The sequence below is a fragment of the Biomphalaria glabrata genome, chromosome 5 (genome assembly GCF_947242115.1).
Source record: "Biomphalaria glabrata chromosome 5, xgBioGlab47.1, whole genome shotgun sequence".
Lineage (NCBI taxonomy): Eukaryota > Metazoa > Mollusca > Gastropoda > Planorbidae > Biomphalaria > Biomphalaria glabrata.
This window is the reverse complement of record NC_074715.1, coordinates 54,277,285-54,285,879: the sequence shown is the minus strand read 5'-3', so window position 1 is coordinate 54,285,879 and position 8,595 is coordinate 54,277,285.

Below are 8,595 nucleotides of genomic sequence, written 5' to 3'. Positions count from 1 at the left end.
TATACGCTTTGTAAAAACAGGTTTATTGTGTAATTAATGTTTTTTTTTTTTTTAAGTTTCGGACACTTCTTTTGAAATGAAGATCATTCATTCCAGGGCAAACCTCATGCGTGACGTCGGGGGGATGACGTCATTGACGACGAGCATTGAAGTGCATATCACTCGAACAGGCGGCCACCAGGGGCGTAGCTAGGAATTTTCCATCGTTGTGGGGCCCAGGGCTTGACCTCTTTTGAGGCCTCTGTATTTTGAGTAATATTTTTTTAATGTAAAAAACACACTAATTTGGGTGCTTTCTCAAGTGGGGGGTCCGTGGGGATTTTCAAATACTCCCCCTCCCCCCCCCCCCCCCCCCCACATTTTTTTTTACAAAGCTTATATCAACTCTGTCTGTTTAGTCAAAAAGTTTTGTAGTTTTTTTTTTGAAAAAGTATTTTTTTATGTTTTCTTGTTCATATATTAATTTTTAAGAGATGGGAATTTCAAGTCACTGTCCACTGAAGGAAAACCTAGATCAAAGTCAGCGCTATTGTGTCTCTAGTGCAGTGTTTCCCAAACACTTAGCACGTTCTGAGTTTTTAGCGAAACTTTTCGTTTATTTGTTTTTTTACTTGGTGGCCTTAATATGGATTGTGTATGTGTGTGTTTATATTGTTACGATCTTCTCTATCAGGCCTTCTGCAAACACTGCCAACAACACAACACATCTAAAACAACTTGACTACAAGAGCTTCAATAAACAAAGTGGCGGTTTAATGACAAATTACAACAACAGCCAATAAACACAATTGGCTACACTAACTGAAATGCTTTTCTTCACAACAGAACTGCCTAACTAATCTCTACAAGTCTCTCTAGCTCGTACAGTTACATCTTCGAGGACTCTCAAGGTACTGCACAGTCTTTCTCTTGCTGTCCTGGACTCAACTGTCCTTTCTTTAAACTGACTTTACACACTGAGTCTCTCCCCCGTAAAGGCTATCTGTCACATGACCTCAGCACAGGTCATACATGCGTGCACTAGCAGTACTGTCCCCTTATTCAACAGCCCTTGACCTGTGTGATCATCAAACACACTGGAATTATTTTTTTTCAGGTTTATCATCCGTTGCTATGAATATTATGATTCATATAGGAATTTGTTGTTCTATGAAGTAGTCCTTCCAACATTAAATACTAATTAATATGCCTTATATATCATTGTAAAAGGTTTCGCAAAGAGCAGTTTCTTGAGTATTTATTGATTTTCACGAGCGGCACAAATATTGAATCTGCTGAACAAAACTCAAACCTTTGCTGCCTTGCGATCATTCTGGAAGTCGAGAGAAGTCAAAAGTATATAAGAAGTTGTAGGACACAGAGAAGGTTGACTTTACTTGCTGTTCTATCCATGAGCGAGAAACAGCAAACGTTTAGAAATAGATTCACTGGTTTCTGAATTATCTAATTAGAAGAACAAAATAAATAAATAAATAAATGTTAGATTGATCTAATATTAGTTGATAGACATGGAAATAAATCATCGCTAATTATCAATGTAAACTAGTTTTAATTAACTAGATTGCTTAGATTTTTTATTACACACAATATAGATGGCTGCTCGGTCATGTTCTATGCGCTCCACACTATCGTCTAGACCAGTGGTCTTCAACGGGGGCGCCCCTTGGGGGCGTTTTCGATATTTTGGGTGGCGCTGGGAGCCAAATGGACTACCCCCACCCCCGTCACGCGTGAGACCGTGACCTCCGTGACTCCATATCGAAGGTGCGAGGAGACATAATTCCAGTAGTGAAGTTTCAACTTGATCAGAAAATAGGTGCTGGAGTAATAACGTGTTCAGATTTTTTCCCAGACGGACAGAGTCAATTTAAGTTTTGTAAAAAGCCTCTCCACTAGTACAGTATGTCAGGAGACGGGGGTGTAAGATGTGAGTCTGTGTGGAAGTTGTTTATTATTGTGAGTGAGACATGAGAATTGTGTTGTTAACATTTTTTAATTCAGGGGAGACTATGTGTGTGTGTGTTGGGCCAGAAGTTCGAGTGCTAAGCTGGTCTTTGATAGGAGTGGGATTCTGTTTGTTTATAAAGAAGTGGTTCTCAAACTGTGGTCCGCATGCGACCGCGGGGAGGTCCGGAAAAAAAAAGAAAATAGTTTACAATTTAAAAAATTTCTTCGCTGATAGCCAGTTAATTCGATCGGGTAATTGGAATAATAATTGACTCGCCCATCTCTACTGTTTATTGTTTCTTAAAGACTGTTGGGGGCCAGAATTTTGTTTGGGCCTCACGATAAAACAAGGCGATGTGTTCTTTGGAGGAACTCCACAAGGCATGTTTCACTAGTTTCAACATCCAGAATAAGTGTTGCCTTATTATGTTGTGCCCTGTTCAAAGGTGAAAAATAATTCATTGACTGTGTCCTGATAGAATGTAACATGCATCCTTAATCCTGATGTTTGAGTGACAACTGTTATATTTTTGATTTATACTACTTTCTTTTTCTTTTCTGGATATAGTGGAATTTAAGAAAAGAAAAAGTATAGTACCCCTTTCAGACCTTGTGGTCTATAGGGCAGATGATATAAAGGTCATCTGTATCTGTGGCCTATGGTTAATGAGGGTGTCATGTGGCCAGCACAATGACCAATCACCTTCACTTTTCCCCAACTAATGTCAGGTACCCATTAGAGCTGGTTGGACTCAGAGGTGCCCAAAGATCCAGAAATTAGACCTTGCGACCTATAGGACAAATGATCAAAAGTCATCTGTTTCTGTGACTGACAGTTAATGAACGAGGATGTCATGTGGTCAGCACAACGACTGCCTTTACTTTACCCATCTACTTTAATGTTGTGTATTTATATTTCTTGTTGTGTGTTGTGAACTGATCTGTTCTAGTGTGTCAAAATGTCATGGTGTCCAGGTCAGCTTGTGTGTGTGTGTGTGTGTACTGTGTTATTGTGAACAGTTTTGTCATTCTTGTTCAATAAAACCTAGCATCAAGACATGTCTTCATGTAGTATTGTATTAGGTCACTACAATCACATAATTCAAAATAATGTTTCATTGAGATTCGAACCCGATACCCCTCGGTTCAGAAATCAAGCGCTTTACTACTTGGCCACATTAACCCTAACCCCAACTCCTTATATAAATATATCTAAATTGAAATCTACTTAGTAGGTCTATCTAAGAATAATTGTGATTAATTGAAGGTCTTATTTTAAAAAAAAGCAATAATTAAAAACCTTTATGCCCATTATGGCAATGAATTTGTCAAGGATTAATCATTTATTTAAAAAAAAACGAGAGTTAATCGCCCGCCCGGTAAGCATGCTACGAACCATCCCAAATATATGCCCATGAATGCTTATAGTTCAACGGCTACAATGGGCGATGCATATATTATCTTGTATATTACAGAAGTTAACTTTAAAAAAAAAAGAAGATAATTATATCCTACGCATCTCTTGTGTCAATCTAGTCATGCATGTTAATCAATGACTTAAACTCTGCCAAGTCGTTGGTTTTCTGGCTGATTCAGGTAACCCATTCTATTATTTAATGGCACAAGGAAAGAAGGAGCACTTGTACAAATTTGTTCTAGCGTACGGAATAAGAAATGTGCCTCTATCTTTGTGTCTTTCTGAGTATTTATATCAGGTTTTCTTTTTCTATGTGTAAGTTCCGGTTTAGTGTTTTATGTATTATAGATACTTTACGTTTTATTCTTCTGTCCTGAAGTGTCCCTAAGTTTAGTGATTTTACTAATGGTGTTACTCTAATCAAACTAGAAGGGACGCAATACCAACTCATTCTCAAGGATGACCATTCTTCGTAATCCGTTTTTGGTGGTCGGTGTTGATAGGTTGTCTGCTGTACAGGAGAAATTCAGAGGAATACTAGAGGTTGATCTCAGAAAGCTCCAGTACGATGATTCATTTAGTAACTGAAGCCAGATAAAAATGATACCCCAGAACGTGACAGCCAAACCCAATAGAGATTGGTTTGATGAGAACAAGGTGGAAATTTAAGAGCTGCTAAAGAAAGAGCACAACTGCTATCGTTCTGTTCTTGCAAACCCTAATGACAATGCAGCCATATCTCCTAATAAAGCTTCTTGTAACACAGCAGTTAAAGTTAAAGGCTAACATTATCGACAGATGACCAACTCCACTAGATGACTTCCTTCTGCATATTTTCAACACACTCGTCACTTCCCGCAAGTCCCCTAACTCTCCGATACCCAACACTTGACCGTGTGTCACGGTTGACCACACATAGTAACCGTGTCAAAACACTACTTCAGATGGTGCATTACTTTGCATTAGAAAACGTTTGAATATGAAGTAACGCCAAAAAATCACCTTTCTTAACCCTTATGCCCCCTTTGTAAGAAATCGTAACAAGACTCAATCCCCCAATCCCCCCGGTAGAGTAACAAGAAAATTTTAATTTTACAAAAGGCATATTTATTATCATTTTTCCAATCAAATTTTTCATCATTGTATGGATAGAAATGATGGAAAAAGAATCGACTTTTGGCACTTTGATGACGTATTCATTTTTTTTTACTGTACATTTACATCGGGAGTCCGACGGAAAACCCCGGAAGTATTTTTGTCATTAATGTTGTTTTGAAACAAGTGATATTGGCTTTCCACGACAGTCGAACGTATGAAAACTAGGACCGCGAAAGATAAGGGGCCTGTTATTTCATTTAAATATTTTTTTTTGTTTTGTTACATTACAAATCTTCAAACTCCTCCCTCCCTTGTAGCAAATCTTCAAACTCCTCCCTCCCTCCCTTGTAACAAATCTTCAAACTTCTCCTCCCTTCCATGTCACAATCTTCAAACTCCTCCTCCCTACCTTGTAACAAATCTTCAAACTCATCCACTCTCCCTTGTAACAAATCTTCAAACTCATCCACTCTCCCTTGTAACAAATCTTCAAACTCATCCACTCTCCCTTGTAACAAATCTTCAAACTCCTTCCTCTCTCCCTTGTAACAAATCTTCAAACTCCTCCCTCCCTCCCTTGTAATAAATCTTCAAACTCATCCACTCTCCCTTGTAACAAATCTTCAAACTCATCCTCTCTCCCTTGTAACAAATCTTCAAACTCCTCCCTCCCTCTCTCCCTCCCTTGTAACAAATCTTCAAACTCATCCACTCTCCCTTGTAACAAATCTTCAAACTTCTCCTCTCTCCCTTGTAACAAATCTTCAAACTCCTCCCTCCCTCCCTTGTAACAAATCTTCAAACACATCCACTCTCCCTTGTAACAAATCTTCAAACTTCTCTCTCCATTGTAACAAATTTTCAAACTCCTCACTCCCTCCCTCCCTTGTAACAAATCTTCAAACTCATCCACTCTCCCTTGTAACAAATCTTCAAACTCATCCACTCTCCCTTGTAACAAATCTTCAAACTCCTCCCTCCCTCTCTCCCTCCCTTGTAACAAATCTTCAAACTCCTCCCTCCCTCCCTTGTAACAAATCTTCAAACTCATCCACTCTCCCTTGTAACAAATCTTCAAACTCCTCCCTCCCTCCCTCCCTTGTAACAAATCTTCAAACTCCTTCCTCCCTCCCTTGTATAAAATCTTCAAACTCATCCACTCTCCCTTGTAACGAATCTTTAAACTCCTCCCTCTCTCCCTCCCTTGTAACAAATCTTCAAGCTTCTCCTCTCTCCCTTGTAACAAATCATCAAACTCATCCACTCTCCCTTGTAACAAATCTTCAAACTCCTCCCTCCCTCCCTTGTAACAAATCTTCAAACTCCTCCTCTCTCCCTTGTAACAAATCTTCAAACTCATCCACTCTCCCTTGTAACAAATCTTCAAACTCCTCCCTCTCTCCCTTGTAACAAATCTTCAAACTCCTCCCTCCCTCCCTTGTAACAAATCTTCAAACTTCTCCTCTCTCCCTTGTAACAAATCTTCAAACTCCTCCACTCTCCCTTGTAACAAATCTTCAAACTTCTCTCTCCATTGTAACAAATTTTCAAACTCCTCCCTCCCTCCCTCCCTTGTAACAAATCTTCAAACTCCTCCTCTCTCCCTTGTAACAAATCTTCAAACTCATCCACTCTCCCTTGTAACAAATCTTCAAACTCCTCCCTCCCTCCCTTGTAACAAATCTTCAAACTCATCCACTCTCCCTTGTAACGAATCTTCAAACTCCTCCCTCTCTCCCTCCCTTGTAACAAATCTTCAAACTCATCCACTCTCCCTTGTAACAAATCTTCAAACTTCTCTCTCCATTGTAACAAATTTTCAAACTCCTCCCTCCCTCCCTCCCTTGTAACAAATCTTCAAACTCCTCCTCTCTCCCTTGTAACAAATCTTCAAACTCATCCACTCTCCCTTGTAACAAATCTTCAAACTCCTCCCTCCCTCTCTCCCTCCCTTGTAACAAATCTTTAAACTCTTCCTCCCTCCCTTGTAACAAATCTTCAAACTCATCCACTCTCCCTTGTAACGAATCTTCAAACTCATCCACTCTCCCTTGTAACAAATCTTCAAACTCATCCACTCTCCCTTGTAACGAATCTTCAAACTCCTCCCTCCCTCCCTTGTAACAAATCTTCAAACTCCTCCTCCCTCCCTTGTAACAAATCTTCAAACTCCTCCCTCCCTCCCTTGTAACAAATCTTCAAACTCCTCCTCTCTCCCTTGTAACAAATCTTCAAACTCATCCACTCTCCATTGTAATAAATCTTCAAACTCATCCTCTCTCCCTTGTAACAAATCTTCAAACTCCTCCCTCCCTCCCTTGTAACAAATCTTCAAACTCCTCCCTCCCTCCCTTGTAACAAATCTTCAAACTCCTCCTCTCTCCCTTGTAACAAATCTTCAAACTCATCCACTCTCCATTGTAATAAATCTTCAAACTCATCCACTCTCCATTGTAATAAATCTTCAAACTCATCCCTCTCTCCCTTGTAACAAATCTTCAAACTCCTCCCTCCCTCCCTTGTAACAAATCTTCAAACTCCTCCCCCCCTTCCTTCTAACAAATCTTCAAACTCTTTATTCAGTATTTACTTTCACTTAGAATAACACACAAGACAAGCAGGCTAACGCATCCAGGTCCAGACTATATAATACTGTTGAGCAGTCAAGGTTTTTGAGAAGTTATATATAGTTCATGATCATTTACACTGTTCATTATAATATACCCGATGGAATTCATCAATTATAAAGTCATAGTCACAGATATAGGAGCATAAGCGAGTAGTCAAAACAACATCAGTTTTTGATGTTCATTAAAAAGAGCGAAGATCCAACATTTTTCTGAGTCAATGACTTGTTGGTGCGTTGACCCTAAATCAATGCGGTAAACTGGCCCACTTTTTAAGAGAGTTTGACTCTTACCGGCTGGACATCCTTGGGATCTGCGAGATGCGGTGGACATCAAGTGGACAAATAATCACTGACTACAAGGAACACACTGGTGGTGTAGGAATCATCTTGTCTACAAAAGCAGCTTCAGCGCTGATTGCTTGGAAGCCAGTCAGTGACCGCATCATTACAGCTTGACTCCAAACAAGCCAAATTAAAAACACTATCTTCCAAGTATATGCCTCTACAGAGGATGCAGAAGATACCATCAAAGATGATTTCTATAATAAACTTCAAACCACACTTGATGAAACACCCACTCATGACCTAATTCTACTGATGGGAGACTTTAACGCCAAAATCAATCCCAACTTAGAATACAGCAGTAGGCCTATTTAAAATCATTTTAATAGATGCAACGCCATGACTCTGTTTCGTAATGGTGGCAATATCCACAAAATATAAAGTAATAATTGTAAGTTCGGACCTAGGGAAGACATATGCACTCTGGATATTGCTATTTAGTGTATGATATTAATTAGTCAAATCATAATATTATTATAGTCATTTCATACTTGTGGTTGAGGGACACGTGCTGATAGATGGGAATCCCAGTTCGAATCCAATGGAGACTAGTAATTTAATAAGATTTTAAAAACTCGATCTAAGTTGTGTTGCCTTATTCTTTTTACAATAATGGTTATAATGGATATGTAGCCGAACATTAGAGTCAATAAGTGGATCAAGTTCAAATCCCGATGTAGCCCAAGTATTTAGTAAGTAAAAAGAAAGTTCTCTTTTCAGATCTTGCGGATCTGTTTAACGAGTGTATCATGTGGCCAGCACAACGACCAACCGCCTTTACTTTTCCCCAACTAATCTCAGGTACCCATTAGAGCTGGGTGGATCCCGAAATAAAAAATTGCCAGTCTACACCAAGATTCGATCCCGGACCACTGGTTCGGAAACCAAGCGCTTTACCGCTCAGCCACGCGTCTCCAGTCTATTTAAATACTTAAATAGTATTTTAAAAAACACTTATAATATGTTGTCATGATAACATTGACGTCAACAGCATTTCAGCTTCCCAGCACAAGACAAAGATTCATCTCTGTAACAGGTTCAGTTCAACTTCATATAACAACGTTCAGGGTAACACAATGATCTTTTAAGTGTGTGTTTTTCTGTCTTCTTTGTATAAGTGTACTTGAATGAAGTGCATGAAGTGCATGAAGTGTTCTTGTAT